Source organism: Triturus cristatus, chromosome 2_2 (assembly GCF_964204655.1).
Source record: "Triturus cristatus chromosome 2_2, aTriCri1.1, whole genome shotgun sequence".
NCBI classification, from domain to species: domain Eukaryota; kingdom Metazoa; phylum Chordata; class Amphibia; order Caudata; family Salamandridae; genus Triturus; species Triturus cristatus.
The window spans coordinates 402,055,465-402,074,507 of record NC_140582.1 but is presented as its reverse complement, the minus strand read 5'-3'; positions in this window follow the sequence as shown (position 1 = coordinate 402,074,507).

The window sequence follows — 19,043 nt, the reverse complement described above, 5'->3', positions numbered from 1 at the left end:
CGTGGTTGCTTTGGGACAAGATAGCCCCCAGCGCCACATCCGATGCGTCCGCTTCCACCACGTAGGGGAGATCCGGATCGGGGTGAGCCAACACCGGCGCCTTACCAAAGGCGCTTTTCAGGGCCTCAAAGGCTTTGTTCGCTTCAGGGGACCAGACAAACTCCTTGGACTTCCTCAGTAGCTGTGTGATTGGGGCCACCAATCCTGAAAATCCATCTATAAACCGCCTGTAAAAGTTGGCGAAGCCAATGAAACTTTGGACGTCCTTCACGCTTTGGGGCACCGGCCATTCTTTCACCGCCTTGATCTTTCGTTCTGCCATCTCCTGTCCCTCTGGACTCAGCATCACTCCGAGGAATTCCACGGATGTGACGTGGAAGTCACACTTGCTGAGTTTACAAAACAACATGTTTTCCCTCAGCTTTTGGAGCACAGCTTTGACGTGGTGTACGTGCTCCTCCACACTGGACGAATAGATGAGGATGTCGTCGATATATACGACCACGTAGATATCCAACTCCTCTCTGAATACCTCATTCAAAAAGTACTGAAAGGCTGCCGGGGCGTTGCACAGACCGAACGGCATGACGAGGTACTCAAAAAGGCCGAACCTGGTCTTAAAGGCGGTCTTCCACTCGTCTCCGTCCCTGCTCACCAGAGGTACGGCCCATTGTGCCGCGTTTCCAGCCAAATAGGATATAAGGAAAGCCACACGAGCCTGACTCGTGGGGAACGCCCTTGGTTTGCACGATAAATGTAGCGCCACTTGTGTGAGGAATACCTGCACTGTGTTAGGATCCCCACTGTACCTCTCTGGTGTTGCCAACGGGACAGCTACCGGCATTTCCACTACTACCGCAGGGGTCTGGTTCGTGAGGGAGGTGCTGGGCGTGAGCGGGTCCAATTGGATAGCATCCAGTCTGGCTTTTACGTCGGCTGTTTCTTGCCTGGAGGCAGCCAATTCAATTTGCACGGTCGCTAAAGCAGCCAGCACATCATCAAGTGTTGCCATGTCTGTTATCGACCGGGAGACAGTTAGTGTTATTAAGGTCGGATATTTTGTAACGCCCTGAACGTCTCAGGATCGTTTAACAGACACGATAATGAGAACGCAACCACTTGTGAAGGTTTAGTTATTTTAATGAAGGCAAAAATAATACAAGGAATAAACAAAGGTTATAGTCACTGGAATCCTCCAGGCTAAGTACGTTACCAGCCCACAGCACGGATGGTCCTAACCATCCTCTGCATATACGCCGATCCCGGCGTATGCCAACAGAGGGCAGAAATGAAATGGCCGACAATGCCAATCGGTAGGCTGTGAGGGGCACGAAGAGTGTTGGGGAGAATCGAGGAGTCAGGGAAACACCCAGCCGGGGTCTCTACCTGAAGGGAGCAGCCGCTCAACCTCTTCCTCAGACTGCACCGGGATGCGGAGTCACCTCCTGGTGATGCGTCACCGATACCCCAATCACAAGCAAAGAAGACTGAACTGAGAGCAGCCGCTTGATCGATCCTGTGGACTTCCGAGTCTGTAACGCGGCAAACACCTCCTGGTGTGCGTTACAGCTGGCAGTCCCTGTATCTCTGGTCGGGCTGGGAGTTACGACTCCAACCAGCAAAAGCGCCACTGCGCTTTGACTCAGCCGAGTCAAAAAGCGAAGCTCAATGGTTATCCGGTAGAGCTTCCGGGTCCTTCACAGGTGACGATGGGGCAAGACACGGCCCAGGGAGTAACGACTCGACCTACCTCCGTTCTTGCCTTACTGGAGCACCACTCCGGAACACTGCTCTTCACTAAGCAGGTACGTCGGTGTAAACACAATATCCGACAGCGTTGTACCTCCCGGTTCCTCCCTTTATAGGGCGTGTTTTCCTTGAGTTATGTAACAGCTCTCCTGTTTACATAAGGGCGTGTTTTCCTTGAGTTATGTAACAGCTCTCCTGTTTACATAAGGGCGTGTTTTCCTTGAGTTATGTAACAGCTCTCCTGTTTACATACCCTCTCAACCGCTAAGCATCCTGGGAGATGTAGTCCGTTTTCGCTGGGTACCGTTTTCCTCCCCTCGCATGACAGGAATTCTTGACATCTCCACTCTGGTAGGAGGGACAATCTTATTTAGGTTTATATGGTCATGAGCCCTCTCCCTATCTCTAGGGGTGTTGCTGCCACCATGGGACTGCAGTCCCATCTTTTTTTCTATCTCTAGAGCTCTAGGGCTCCCTTTTCTAAGGCTACCTGCTGCTTTCTAATGTGAAGCTGAGCTTCCTCATACTTCAGCAGTCTCTCTGTCCTTTCCTGGGAAGTTTCCCTCCTATGAGCAGAGATTGAGGTCCCTATAGATGAACCAGAATGGTTAGACTCCACTGAGGGTGGTCTAGACCTTCTAGGCCCACCACCAACTCTTCCAGGAGGGACAAAGAGGGGACCATTGTGGCCCTCCCCCTCATCTTCCTGGTGAGCTGGATTTCCCAGGTCAAGATCATTGCCATGTTCCTGGTCAGCATCAGAGGTCAGGCCATGGAGAATTTCACCCCTAGGCCCTTCCTCATTTGCTGCACCACACACTCTGCCTACCCCTTCAGACCCTACAGGTCTTCTGAGATCATCCAGCCTTAGTACCTATATTTTGGGTGGTTGGGCTTTTACTTGCCCTCAGTCTCCTAGTACTGCATAATGCTCTCAATTCCAAGAATGAGAGGTTATCATACTTGGAGATAGGAAGCCCATTGGCTTCTGGCAGGGACCCACTGGTTCCTAGCCTTGAAGACATTACTAGTGAGGTGTGGTGTATTGCACTCCCTACTCTAGTGTGGCCTGCTAAACTCTTTTGTGTTGTAGAAAGGGTGTGCTAAGCCCTCAACACACAACTCTAAGTTCAGTAGAACGTACTGTATTCTAAAGCTTGTATTATATGTACTTAATGTACCTTTAGTGGTTTTCAGTTAGTCAATTCAATTGAGATTATCTGGTAAAACAATAGCAAGCTGGAATCCCACACGCTGCACACCAATGTGAGAAGTTGGCCTGGTATATGCTGTCCACTACTTATAGTGGGCCCCTTGCACCAGTCCAAACAACCTCTTATTGATGATAGGTTAAAGACAACCTTTATTGAAAGCTATCCTAGTGGTAGCTATGGAGAGCAGCCTTCAGGCTAAGTCTTTGAAGGAATGTAAAGCAGCTTGTTTTACCAGTATATAATCTCTTGAATGACCAAATGAAAGGCAACCACACCAGGTATATATATAAAATCTATGTATTTATTTCTAAACACACCCTACTAGTCTCTTTAAATGAGGCTAGAGGTCTAAACACATACGTTACACTTCAAATATTACAGTAAAATAGCACAAATACACGTCAGGCCCTAGGGGCGAGCCAAACCATATACTAAAATAGTGGTATAAGAACCTCGACTTAACTAGACACAAGGCCTAGAGCCTGTAGAATCGCTGGGACCCCAAGGAACCGCCCAAGGTAGTAACATAGGGGACCCATGGGGGCCGTGTGCAGTGTGAGAACACAGCCGAAAGCTCCCGTTAGCTTCTATGGGGAAAGTCGCTGTAGATTTTTATAGATTAGGGACACTTAGAAATCCCTCCGTATGTATACTTGCATGCTTGTTGGTGTGTACATTTGAGCTTGCATGCGTAAGGTCAATGTTTGAACAAGTGCCTGGTTGTGTATGGTAGGAACTAAAACATATGCAATTTACAGACCATTTCTGATCACTCAGACATTTAATTTATTCTGGCCTTAATTCATGCAGCACATTGGTTCTTCACTGTTGTCTTAATAGAGCCATTGGCTTCCTGGCATTGGCGTACCTAGTATAGCATAGTGATGCTATACGCATAGGACCCTCGTAGGTCTTGGCAGACTTTAAACAGGAACAACGTGCTATTAAGAGATGTATTAGGGTGTGGTTCAAGCAAGCATGATGTAATGTGCAGTGTATGAGTGAATATTGGAGAATAAATGCATACTTAAAAGCAGCTCATGTGAGTGGCTTACTATATCTGCATGCTCCAGGGCTGGGGAAGATGCTATACCTGGTGGCAAGTAGGGAATACATGCCTGTGGAAAACAAGACTGCTCTCCTTGAGAGTTTCCAACAGTATGGCAAACGTTCTTGTGTGTGCCCTGATCGATAAAAAGCAGCCTGTGACTAGCACACATGGAGTCAAAGGCCTTCTCCAGCCCATACTAAGCTCTACAGAGGAGCATATTTCAAAATGCCCACAATTACCGCCGGTGAGGTTGCTGACAGTGATGATGTGCTGTCCCTGAACACAGACAAATTATTCAGATGGAATGAGAAAATAACAATGGTGCCAATGAAATACAAAAGCCGAAAGCAAAGAGAACTCACTAACTATCAGGGGCAATTGAGACAACACCCTGTGGCACATGCTTCTAATGCTTGCAGGATTTGCCGACGCTGCCTTGCACAGCAGAGTCAGTTGATCAACACATGCTCACATAACAGAGGCAGAAGGGAGTGTGAAATACAATACAGCTGTGTTCCTCAAGTCACCTCCACCATTCGACAGATCTAAGAGACAGAAAATTGGCACCAGGTGGACTGCATGGATTGAAACTTTTGATGAGATCATACTTGCACTAGAAGAAGAAGAGGATAAGAAAATCATCAAATATTTGTAAAACCTTGCAGGGGTTGGAGTGAAGAAAGCATTAAAAAAAGTTCCACAGACTGACGCAACATTTACCTAAAAGTGATAGATGCACTGGAAGTCAAATTCAATCCAATGCCAAACATCGATTATGAAAGGTATAGCTTCAACAAAGCATGACAACAGGCTGGTGAAACAATTGATGAGTTTGTTCAAAGACCTGACTCACTTATCAAGAACTGCAAGTTCTGTGACTTTTTGATTGAAGAAGCCATTCTCCTAAGAGTCATCGATGGCTGTCTTTTGGATTTGTTTAGAAGGTGCACGTTGAGAGAGACACTCACTCCGGAGAAAATACTAATGGCTGCAAGAGTCAAGGCACAAGCAGAACAACAAGACATTGACATGGAAGCAGGGACGGCACAAAATGAATCAGCACTGACCATGAAAAGCAAGCACAAGAACAAAACAGTACACATAGTCAGAGAAAACGAAACTATGCTTCCAATGTGGATTTTTGTTTCCACATGAAGGCAAAAGGCTAGCCTTTGGACAAACTTGTAAAGGTTGTGGGAAAGAGAACCACTTCATAACTCTGTCGAGCTAAAGAAAAATCAAGTGCGTCATGAAGGAACATATTAGAAGCACTCTCACTACAAAAACTGAAAAGCAACATTGGTTACAAAAGTCAAGACAACGCAAAATCAATCATCATCAAGTTTGTTGTACAATGGTACTTCAAAGTAATTATAGAGAGCCAGTGAAGAAGATGGGTGTACACTGATGATGTCTACCAAAAACCCATGTGGACATGTGTGGTTAACTGCCTTTGAAGAAGATTTAAGTTTAAAAACCTAACAAAGAGCTCAAATTCATTTGAACACTGTCCCAAAATCACATTGGAGGTGAATGGTCACCCCATAACCTTCATTTATTGACAGTGGGTTATCAATTAATACTATGTCAGTGGAAAGGTTCAACAGCCTCTCGCCTGTGCCATGCCTTACTCCTTCCAGCATGAAGACTTACGCCTCTGCAGCTTCCAAACTATTTCAAAGCCAAGTGTCATTCACAGCGACCATGCAGCACAAAATGACATAAGTGCGAGCCCCCATTCATAGAAACCTCGTTCAATGCCTACCTGTTCAGTTTTGCCCCTGTGGTTGATATAGGGTTGATATCCCTCAAGTATAACCTCTGTGCTCAGCATAAAATTGTGAGCTAATTCTCGTCATTTTGTGGTTTGGAAAAGCTGAATAAAATGAAAGTGCAACTGCACATCAATGAAGACAATCGTCAGAGAAAGAGTTGGCAACACTTCTGAAACAGGACATCATTGAACAGTCCACAGCCCTGGGTTTCACCCATAGTAGTTGTACCAAAAAGGGACAGTGGTGGAGAGGTGCACATTTGTGTTGATATGCACCAGCTAAACTGAGCCATTTAAAGGGAGAGACACCCTGGTCCACAGATAGCGGATGTTAGAAATGGGGATCTCTAGTTTGCAGAGGTAGGTACCTTTGACCAAATAGGGACACTTGCTTCTAGTAAGGGTAAGGGGGAAACATACTGTAGATAACCCCTGCTCACCCCCTTGGTAGCTTGGCATGAGGAGACAGGATTATCTCCAAGGCAATGTGTAAAGTATTTGCACCAACACACACAGTAACACAGTGAAACACCACAAATGGACACCACACAGGTTATTATAAAAAATAGATTTCTCTTTATCTAATTTATGCAAGACCAAAACAACATAAATCCATCATACATAATTAGCTTTTTCTTCAGTAATTGGTCTTTGATAAAGTTTATGGTTAAAAAAAGGAAAATAAGCTTGCAGGTATTGTAGGGATGGAAACACTGTTCCAGACGTGTGGAAAGTCACATGGAAAACAATCTGCGGGCTTTGAATAATGTGGTCCTTAATCTGGGCGCTTATCTCTAGTGCGCAGGACCCCTCACACTCTTTGATTGGTTGTAGGTAAACTACTGAGCCCCAGTTGCACAGTCAGCTGAAATGCTGACTTCGTCATCAGGGATTGCCAGAAATATACCCCAAAAATGCTTTAAAAATGCCCAGATCGTCTCCACGCACAGACCCCGGTACTGCTGCTCCTCTATGGGCAAGTACAGGCCCTAATGATCCCCCGGCTCGCTCAACGAAGGCGGGAGGCGCGTCCTCTCTCCTTCCTTCGCTGGCAGCAGCTGATCACTGGGACAGAGTCGGGATGCCTCACGCTTCCTGGGTTTCAGCGTGGCTCCTCTGGGTGATGAGCCCCTCGTTGCCGTGCAACACCTCGTGCTGGCACCAATCTCACCGTGGCTTCCCTCTGACATCGGCAGACTTGGGCCGGCAGCGGTGAAATTGGCACAGTGCTTCAGAGATTCCCGAGCAGGCGGCGGTGAATTACAGGTATACAGCACATCCCTCCTGTCACGGGCCGGCAGCACACACAGCGCTTTCAGGCTCACGGGCCAGCGCCAGTGGAATCAGCACACAATGCTTTCCTCCAGTAATGGGCCGGCAGCACACACAGCGCTTTCAGGCTCACGGGCCGGCAGCAGTGAAACTGGCACACAACGCTTTCCTTCGGTCACGGGCCGGCAGCACACACAGCGCTTTCAGGCTCATGGGCCGGGGGCAGTGAAATCGGTACACAGCTCTCTTGGTAGACCACGAAGAAAAGCCCTTCTCAGCAACACGGGCTCTACGTAGTAGACCAGCTGGATACAAGCGCATGCACACAGCGCTTCTAGGAATCTTGGAAACTTTTATAACCCTCTGTTTCAATAATAGGAGGCCAGCTCTCCTCAGGCCCTTGGAGACTCTTTACTTCTGAAAACAGCACACAGCAAAGTCCGTAGCAAGCAGGGGGGACACAGCACACAGCAAAGGCCCTGGTCCTCTCCTTAGTTAAATCAGAAAACTGCAGGCCAGCCCCAGAGCACACAGCAAAGGCAGTAATTCTCCTCAGTCTTCTTCAGCTGTTCTTCTTTGGCAGAGGTTCCTCTTGATCACGAAGTAGTCTAATTTTAAAGGAGTTTCAGCTCTCACCTTTATACCCCAAAAGTCTTTGTTCTTCATGTGTTAGGGGTTCTGGACCTAGTTCAAACCAGTTCAGGGTGCACTCTGCCAGTGCACAACTTCTTCCTTTGTGAAGGTGGGCCAGGGTCTTCAGACGCACCGCAGGGGGTGGAGCCAGCATTGTGGAGGGCAGGCACAGCCCTACTCAGGCCCAGGGTGCTACTCCTCCCACCATTCCAAATGCAGATAGGTCTATTCAGCCGCCCAGTGCTGACTCACCCAAGCTCCTGGAGCCACCCCAGCCCCTGTCACTCTCAAACCAGACATTCAATCCACAACCAGGCAGAGGCACACAGAAAGGTTGAACAATAAAATAGCCACTTTCTAAAAGTTCTATTTTCAAACACAGAATTTAAAAACCATCTTTACTAAAAGATGTGTTATTACATTCTGAGTTCAGGGATACCAGACTCCAATGGCCTATCTCACTCCCATGGGAAGATGTGCAGGTAAACATGTTACACAGCATTCCCTATTCTGTCCTATGGGCGAGATGGCTTCTCAATAGTGAAAAACAAAATTGGCAGTATTTCACTATCAGGACATGGTACACACATCAGTACATGTCCTACCTTTCACATACACTGCACCCTGCCCAGGGGGGGTACCTTGGGCCTACTATAGGGGTGTCCTATGTGTATAGAAAGGGAGAGGTATGGCCTGGCAAGTGGGTGCACTTGTCAGGTCAAGATGGCAGTTAGCAACTGCCCGCAGGCACTGCGGTGCCAGGCCTGAGACATCTCTTTGGGTCTACTGATGTGGCTGGCACAATCAGTGCTGCAGCCCCACTAGTAGCATTTGACTTACTAGCCCTGGCACACTTAGTGCACTTTACTCGGGACCTACTGGTAAGACAAATAGGCCAATCATGGATAACCATTCACTATAACAATTTTATACAGGGAGCACTTGCACTTTGACACTGATCAGCAGTGGCAAAGTGCCCAAAACATCTAAACCAGCAAAAACAAAATCCAGCATAGCATCAAAAATATAGGAGGTAGAGGCAAAAAGTCAGGGAAAACCACGCCAAGGATGCCAGGTCTAACAGTGGGCATGATCATGCAACTGAACGGGGCTAAAGTCTTCTACCGTCTTGACTTAAGCAAAGGGTACCCTCAACTCAAGTTGGAAGAGATCTGCCAATATATTTTTACATTTTCCACTCATGGTGGATTGTTCAGAAACAAGAGACTGAGTTCTGGAGTATCTTTAGCTGCTGAAATATGTCAGGAGGTTATCTGCAGAGCCATCCAACTTGTTACACCTGCTTTCAACTACAGTGATGACATAGTGGTTTTTGGAAGAACCCAGAAAGAACATGACAAAGCCCTCAATCAAGTGTGTCAGTTACTCACTGATGCAGGTGTTACTTTAAATGTGACAAAATGTGAATTTCATAAAACCAAACATACGTTTTTTTTTTTGGACACATATTTTCTGATGGGGCGATGACTCCGGATCCACATATGGTGTAAGCACGATGTTACCATGATGGGATCCTTTCTAGGCATGGCCAAGTATTGCTCAAGATACATTCTCAATTTTGCCACAGTGGGTGCCCGGTTAAGAGACTCTTGACAAAGCAGAATGTTCCTTTTCAATGGTCTCCAGAATGCCATCAGAGTTTCAAAGAAATATAACATGCAATTGAGAATGCGACTAAAATGCCCTACTTTGACCCCAAGCTACACACTGAAGTCACGGTGGATGCAAGCCCGATGAGGCTGTGGGCAATCCTTGCACAACACAATGGCCATCTGAATGCTCAGAGACACATTGTGGCCTATGCCAGCCGAAGTCTATCTGACAAAGAAAGTGCCTACTGTCAGCCGGAGTAGGAGATTCTGGCTGGAGTGTGGGACTGTGAACATTTTTTTGTATTCTTTTATGGAAAATGATTAACTGCCATCACAGACCACCACACCATCACTATTTTTGGAAACCTAAAGGCCAAGATGCCACTCGCATTGAAAGGTTGGTTTGTGGATGAAAGAATACAACAATGAGATTGTACACAAATAAGAGAAGCATCAGAACCCAGCCGATTTCTTTTCAAGAGCGCCAAAACATTGTCCCAGTTAGACGTCTAAGATGGCTGAAGTATATCTCATCTACATTGTTAGGTCCTGCACACCTGAAGCCCTGTTCGTGGAACGAGTTATTGCTGACATCAACACCAACAAAGACATGGCTATTGTCAAAAACTCATTGAGACACAATCTGGAGAGATGGCGCACAGGGGCTCTGGTTGATAATATTAAGTTCCAAAAGTTCAAAAAGCTAGTGGATAAGTTAGCAGTTACCCAGGAAGGCATCATACTGAGAGGCTCGAGAATCGTCATACCTGAGAGCTTAAGGCAATGGGTCATTGAGTTTGCCCATGAAGGACACCGCGGCATTGTAGCTGCCGAAAGAATGTTGAGGGACAGAGTTTGGTTCCCTCAACTAGACGAGTGAGTAGAAAAGCATGCTTTATCTTCAACTGCCTATCCCCCATAGTTATGCAGAACCCGTGTGAGAATCGTACCGTTTTTGTAGCATGTTATATTTAGCGTAGCTCTTAGTTTTCGAGAGGGTGTTATTAGCATCTTAGTGCCGTAAGGAATGTTTCTAATTTCCTGTACCTTAAGCATGTTATTTTTATGTTGAAGGAGGGGTCTGAGATTAAGGTTTCTGGGATTTTTCTAAGTAGGTTGTGTTTGAAGGATTTGGTGCCATTTTTAGAGAGATTAGGGGTATTGTATTGTTTGCTAGAGTTTTGTGGGATTTGTTATGAGATATTGTCAGCATCCCAATTAAGATAGGGATCTTTCTTTTGTGTGATTGATGAGTATGATTAGTGCAGTGGACCCTTTGAACAGGGGAATGCTGTATTGATCAAGGTGATTCTTTGTGGGTAGAGGTTTCGCTTGATTGTGTGCTTCATGAGATTTCCTCTGAAGCACACATGACAGGAGTCTCTTGATCTCTTTAGAAAAGCAGACAATTGTTTTATGGTATATGGGTGTCTATGTGAGGGTGAAAATGCGCGTTTGTCAAAAATTGTTGAGGGTGAACTGTTGCAAGGACTGGAATCAGCATCACGATGTGCAGCGCTGGGATTGGTCAGTTGGTGGGAATCATTGCTGTTATTGGTTGACTACCTCATGCTGTGTTGCTCTGGTATTGGTTGCTGATTCTGAAAATAAATTGTGCCAAAAATATTAGTTTTTTTGTTTGATTTGGATAATATTGATTGTGATTTGGGATATATTGTAATAAGAATTAAAGTTATATCGACTTGATTAGAGGAGATGTGTCCATTCCCGCAAGAGAGGTAGCTGTCCAAGAATAAGGCAGGTCAATTATGTGGTGATAAATATAGAGCTCCACACTTGTGTTTGACTTAAACAATGGCACAAGATCATAGGAAAGGAGGGTGCATCAGCTTTTCCTCGCTATGGTACATTTAATATATGAAATATTGCAAATTCAAGACAAATGTTGTATGAAATGAAGCCAATGCCCACACCATTTCTAGGCTCTAATGCGTGGGAATGTTCTCTAAATGATAGAAAGAAAGAGAGGTTTCAAGGAATGGCTAGAAGGACAGTGCATAAACATGCAGATGTGAGATGGGGTGCAGAAGAGAAAAGGTGGAGGACGGATATTGTAGCAGGAGCTAAATTATATACAGCATTAACAGTTGAAGAGTTTGGAAAGGACAACAAAAAGAAAGTGAGAAGAGATGGATTGAAGGAAGTAGGTTAAGGAGCTGAAACCGATGGAAGTCACTCCAGTAATGATCTTTTAAATGTTTTGCTGTGTGAGAGTCCACCCCTGTACAATGAAACACAAGTGAGGGAAGGTAGAAGTTAAATGATTACGGAAATTCCGAGGTTGCTACTGCACCAATGAATAATATCACGAACACAGTGGTGGATACCTTTACGAACTGGTATCAGATTATGACACAAGCTAATTCAGGAAATTGTGTACTTAGTCACCCTATAGCCCGGAATAATTCTACAGCCCCAAATTTACCGTATGCCCTTCCAGTTCAGTCATAATTGGACCCGTAGTCTTGATATAGAATCCTAGTGCTACAGCGAGTGTTATATGTGGTGTTAATGCCAGAAACCGGTCCTAGGAAGCTTGTTTCCGGTCCAGGGAAGACATGGCTTGGCAGTTCGGGCTGGACTGTTCCCATGAGGCACAGGGTCAGACTGATTTGCATATGGCCATGTCTGAACAGGGGTGGCAGAGTGGGCTAAAGAACAGTGATGGATTAAACCCAGATAAGTTGACTGGGGGTGAGTGCTTGCAATGTTCAACACTCCGTCCATCATTTCCTTTGGTTTTTGCTTTGTTCGCCATAAGTTGGCAGGGTATGCTCAGACGTGAGTCCCTTGCTCACTTTGCCACTGGATTGAAGCAAGCCTGGCTGAAGACGGCTGAAATGCCAGAAACCGGTCCTAGGAAGCTTTTTTTCGGTCCAGGGAAGACATGGCTTGGCAGTTCGGGCTGGACTGTTCCCATGAGGCACAGGGTCAGACTGATTTGCATATGGCCATGTCTGAACAGGGGTGGCAGAGTGGGCTAAGGAACGGTGATGGATTAAACCCAGATCAGTTGACTGGGGGTAAGTGCTTGCAATGTTCAACACTCCGTCCATCTTTTCCTTTGGTTTTTGCTTTGTTCGCCATAAGTTGGCAGGGTATGCTCAGACGTGAGTCCCTTGCTCACTTTGCCACTGGATTCAAGCAAGCCTGGCTGAAGACGGCTGAAATGCAAGAAACCGGTCCTAGGAAGCTTGTTTCCGGTCCAGGGAAGACATGGCTTGGCAGTTCGGGCTGGACTGTTCCCATGAGGCACAGGGTCAGACTGATTTGCATATGGCCATGTCTGAACAGGGGTGGCAGAGTGGGCTAAAGAACGGTGATGGATTAAACCCAGATCAGTTGAATGGGGGTGAGTGCTTGCAATGTTCAACACTCCGTCCATCATTTCCTTTGGTTTTTGCTTCGTTCGCCATAAGTTGGCAGGTTATGCTCAGACGTGAGTCCCTTGCTCACTTTGCCACTGGATTCAAGCAAGCCTGGCTGAAGACGGCTGAAATGCCAGAAACCGGTCCTAGGAAGCTTGTTTCCGGTCCAGGGAAGACATGGCTTGGCAGTTCGGGCTGGACTGTTCCCATGAGGCACAGGGTCAGACTGATTTGCATATGGCCATGTCTGAACAGGGGTGGCAGAGTGGGCTAAAGAACGGTGATGGATTAAACCCAGATCAGTTGACTGGGGGTGAGTGCTTGCAATGTTCAACACTCCGTCCATCATTTCCTTTGGTTTTTGCTCAGTTCCAAGTGAGACAAGACCCCCAGAAAAGACTTCGACTAGATCTAGTGTGAAGTTTGTTCCCTTAGCTTCCATTAATGAAGATTCTCCTTGTACTGCGAGTGCAGATCCATATGTAAGTCAGGGAGGATTTGGGCCTTTAAGGTAATTTGTGGGATTGCCTGAACTGGGTTCCCTTGTATGGGAAACACCTTTGAATGTACCCAAAAGCACATCCCAGGTTAAGTTAGTATCCAAGCCACCTGAAACAACATGAATTCTGACAGATGAGAATATAGATAAGTGGTTAAGGGAATGCAACATTCCTTTAAAGGAATGTAATATTCTGTCAAATGAGACTCAGAGTACAGAAATAATTCAGGGGATGATTCAGGCAGCTTTAAAGATGAATTTGGTAGATGTATGCAAATAAAAACTTGACTTTGATAAATTAATAAGTGGTAGTATGGAGTTAAATCGGATTGACACTTATCAACCAAATGAGCTATTGTTTATGAACAAGAATGTTACTCTAAAGGCGAGACAGGCTCATGAGAAATTGTCCGAATTGACAAAGAAATACAAGGTAGATTTAGAATTTACAGAAAAGTCATTGACATAATTTTTCCAATCAGAAATTGCAAATTAGGCAACTAACCCAGTGCATTAAAATTTGAGGAACATTTGAGAAGTGGGAAGTTAGATGGTCAAAGAAGGAAAGCCCAAGAAGACTGTTATGAGAGCCGCCTTCTCCGGGAGATGGAAGAACAGATGTTAAGATTTTACCTTTACGAGAAGTGCCTAGTGAAGGTTATGTTCAAGTACCATGGAGTCAAAGTGATCTTGCATCATTCGCAAATGATTTTCCTATGTGGAGAGAGAAACGTGAAGATTGGTACAAACAAGTTGAGCAGTTTTTGAAGATTTTGAAAGTTTTGTGGACAGATTCAAATAATTTGTTCGATATTGTGAGTGATTTGTTGTTGGAATGCAAAATAGCGTACTAATTTCCTGAGAGAGAGCCCGCGAGAGATCTAGTGACTAATGGTACATCAGATATTGTGATGATGAGGAAGTATAATCAAGTGATGACATGGTTGAAATCTAAAGTGTCATCCAAGCATGTTGCTTGGGGTAAATTGATCGTACGACTCAGGGACCCAAGGAAACAATTCATGCTTACTATGAGAGATTGTTGCAGGTGTTTACACAGTATAGTGGAATGGATATATTGGAACCCAAGGATATGGGTCATTTTGTGAACAGGTTTGTGACAGGATTGAGACCTGTGATTAGTATGATGATGATACAGCAGCATTTGATATGCTGGCAGAATAATTCCATAGATGACATTTTGTGGTATGCAAAATACTGCAATGACAAGATTGGAATGAATCAGAAAAAGTTAAAAAAGAAACTAATGGTGGCACAAACGAAAGCAGCACAGAGAGGAAATCAAGGTCTACCTTTAGTTGTGAATGCACTTCCTATGCAGGGAGCGTATCAGCAGGGAGTCCCTGCCACCAAGGGTGGAGGTGGATTTCTGCCTCAAGGTAGAGGTAGAGGAGTTCCTATTGACTTTAGTACTGGAATTGATGTGGCTACGTTGGAAAAGTCTAATCTATGCCACATCTGTAATATGTTGGGGTACTGGAAGCTATAATGCTGGTTAAGTCCAGTAAATCAAGGGCAACATACGGGGTTTCTTCCTCAACAAGGTAGCAGTCCTATGCAGATGTAGAATGTGAATAGACCGAAAGTTCAAAATTTCAATGTACCTCAAGTTCTAGTAATGCAGGTTCCACAACCCCCGATCCCACAGCAAAATACAGCTGGTCCCAAATTTGTTAAGAATAGTGTTTCAAACATAAACCAGAACTCATTTCAGGAAACTGATATGTGTCAGCATTATCCCATGTTCGAAACTGTTGACAATTTTGGTTCTTATCAGTCAACATGGCTGTGCCTGAGGAGGGAGGAGGATTGCCTACTTGTCGCAGTCCTAGAGGTAGACCAGATTGGCCCATACGTAAATGGTGAGGTAAATGGCCACAAAACATACTTCTTGGTTTATGCTGGTGCTACCCATTCTACTATAAGATCAGTGAATGTTCTAAACGTACCCCTCTTGGGAAGATCAATCCAAGTTGTGGATATTGCTAATCAACAGATGAGAAATTCCATTAGGGAATTTTTATGGAAAATCACCAGCTCATGGTCTGTGATTCAAGTCCAGTAAATCTGTTTGTGCTTTGCTGTGCAAGCTGGATTGCACTATTTACTGTACACCAAGAGGTGTGGAGTTTCAGACACACAATGAGGATGTGGCTTTTAAAATGGTCATTAAATCCACACAAATAAGGGGGGAGGGATTGCAGTCCTACTCCGACCTCCCCAGTCAAAATACAATTCATACAACAGAGAGGTGGGAATGTGTACTATAGGTTAGTAGTGGCATGTGCTCTGTGAAAAAAGACTGCCCTCACTCACAAATTGTGACATGCTTCATCATTGGGCTTGCTAACCGACACCCCTGTGCAGACCAATGCCTGGGGTGGGAAAAAGGGGAGAGAAAGACAATACAAACATCAAATAGCGGGATCACAAAAGAATGTGCAGTTTGTGAAGGTTAAAGCTAGTTCTGGTGTGTCCATGGTATTATTTTATTCCTAGACCACCCAGCCAGGGTTAAAAACATGAAGGACGGTGGTGAAAACAGAAAATTAGGATCAATTCACCCCTTCTTACTGCAAAAGTGTCTACATGCTTCTGCCGATAAGACTGCACCCTCATTGTTGGGTCACTTCGGCATTTATCAGGACCATCAGGATCCCAATCAAAACACCCTCCAGTCCTATTTAGGATTTTACTGGGTAATTCCCTTATAGCAAAGGGTTGCATAATTCATACTGTCGAGTAATCTGTGGAAAGAGGAGTCACTTCATCAACACCTTTCCATTGGTGCACGTATTTTACCTCACACACTACATGACCAACACACTGGTACCCTTATGGTCCTTTAATCAAACTTCCGCTCTCTCTGGTTAGTCCATGTATCCATTAAAAATCCAACCACCGGTATACGACCGCCTCATACATTCAACATATGCCCGTCCAATACTTAGTGTGGTAAAATAATCACATGGCCCCTCTCACTAACCGAGTTTCATCTGAAAGTAGACTTGAAATGGCAAGGGAATTGGAGCTGTTCCCTGTAGTCACACACTAAATCAAAAATACATAAAGTTAGTGGTAAACGGTTACTCATCTATATTTAATGAGTCATGTATCTATTAATCTGAGGGTCGTTGCTGATTTTAGTGAAGCCATACCACCTAACACTACAGAGATCGTATTGATCTGGGCTATCCCCACCCTTGTTGGTGGTCATTGTGGTATAGAAAAATTTCCTTTCATCGTGATAACAAACACATGTGAGTCTGTCACACCCCTGTGTGTTGTCGTGAATTGCCAGGCTGGTAAGAGTAAAACCACGTCTGAGTTCTGCTGATTTTCAATTTTCAATGTTTTCCCCCAGTTCCTATAAGGTGCCGCGGTCGATGATCAAGTGGCCCCTGTTCTGTAATGGGTTTGTTAGGGATGTACTCAAAAGGCCTCCTGCACTTGTTAAACTCCATGCGCTAAACCCTCAAGAATTTCTGAGGGTATGAAAATTGTTAGTACCCTCCACCACTATCTCCTCACTTTGTCAAGGTGAGTCCACTGCCCGGCATTGCCCTCCTCACGCCGTGAAGGTAGCGGTCTCTCTCCATGGTGACTCCGTTTTATGAAGATTGTTCCGGTCATGTGGGGCGGTGTCCCATCACATGATCAGGACCTGCTGCCTGCCTCCAAGCCCTAGGGGTGTTCACACGGTTGCCATTGGAGAGTGGTGCAAGTTTCTCAATGGTGTTTCTCTTTCCCTGCTGTTATGTCTGCTCCAATAAGTGATCATAAGTGGGATGGCGCATGTATGCCTTACTCCATTCTCTGCTTGTCCTCACTAATCCAGCCTATGGGTTATGCAGGAGCCTCCTGTCTGCATTTGTTACCTAAGCATTTTAGGCCAGATGTATGACCATTGGCATTTGTGACTCGCAATTTGCGCCAAATTGCGAGTCGCAATTTGCGAGTCGCAATTGCCAATGTACAACAGTGTTTGAGACACTGTTTGCAATTCCCAATGGTGGTCACAAATTGCATGTCTCATGCATATTAATGAGGCTGTCGCAATTTGCGACCCCATTGGGAATGGCTGAACTCCCAGGGATGGTGGCCTGCTGGGGTCAGCAGACCTCCATGTCTGGTACTGCTTTTAAATAATGCTGTTAGGCAGTTCGTTTTTTTTTCAAATGCAGCCGATTTTCGTTAAAGGAAAACAGGATGCATTAGTTATAAAAAAGGAAACGTTTTTGTTTCATTTTTTTTAAGGGCAGGTAGTGGTCCCTGGGACCACTGCCTGCTCTGAAAAAACTTTTTTGCACCCATTAACAAAGGGGAAGGGGTCCCCTGGGGACCCCATCCTGTTTGCAAATGGTTTACCACCCTCTTGAATAGGGTGGTAAACCATGAGAGTTTTGCAACCACAATTGCGGTCGCAAAACATTCTTACATAGAGTTCAGGCTCGCTATTAGCAAGGGACGCCCTCGGAACGCCCCTTCCTAATAGCGAGTCGCTAACCCTTTTTTGCGAGTCGCTATTTAATTAGTGACTCTCAAAATAGGGTTAGTACATGGCCCACAGGATTTTTTTGCTGGTGTTAACGGATCTAAAACCGATTTGCGCAAGTAAAAATCCATCATACGTCTGGCCCATAATGTAATGCAACGTAATGCCCAAACTAGGTGCATTAATCCGCTAATTGTTCGGGCCGAAATTGTCAATCATACACCAGCTGTTGCCATGTATCCTTTTATGACATGTGAAGATCTGCCTTTAGACATTAGAGAGTCAGTGAAGGCCGAAGTGTGGGATTTCTTGGGAAAGGATATTGGACTCATTAAAGGAGTTGAACCTGTCCACATACAGATAAAGTCAAATACAGAATTCCCTGGAACTCCACAGTATAATTTGTCTCCTTAAATGAATGCTGGCATAACACCAGTGATTGAGTCCATGATTCAGCAGGGAATATTGAAAGAATTATGGCAAGTCTGCGTCACTCACTCATTATGGGCCTGCAGAAGCCTAGCGGTAAGTATTGCATAGAGCAGGACCTACATAAAATAAATAACATTGTTGTCCCTTGTTTTCCTGTATTACTGAATCCTGCTGTAATATTGTTACAAATTCCATGCGAGGCTCAGGGTTTTTCTGCCATTGATTGTGCCAGGTATTTTTCGTCATACCCTTAAATAAGGACAGTCAGTTCCTCTTTGTGTTCTGGCTAGGTAATTGTGTCTTGGCATGGTGCCAAGTTCCACAAGGTTATACAGAGAGTCATTCTATCTTCAATAAGATCCTTAAAAAAGAATCTGGAGTCTCTTTTCTTGCCTTGTAATTCTGTCCTGGTCCAGTAGATTGACTACTTGTTGCTTCCATCGAATACTCGTGAAGCGTGCAAGGTTGATATCATTGCATTGATGAACCACTTGGCTGACAACGGACATAAAGTGTCCCCTGGAAAGTTGCAGTACTGTTTGAAAGAGGTTCAGTACCTTGGTCATCTTATCGAAAAAGGAGGTAGGGAGGTGTCATAATAGAAAATCTTGGCAATATTGCAAATGAAGCCACCAACAACTCAGAAAGAGGTTAGAATGATTTTGGGAATGGTGGGCTATCGTCACCAGTGGATACCCATGTTTTCCCTAGTGGCCAAGCTTTTACAGAGGCTGACACACAAGGATGTGTTGAATCCAGTACCTTGGAAAAATTACTTCTTGATTGCATTCCTGGAGTTGAGATACAATCTTTCTTGTGCCCTGGCGCTAGGAATGCCTGATTGTAACAGAGCGTTTTTTGCTGTTCTGCAGTGAGAGGGAGGGCTGCACTCTTTTGGTAC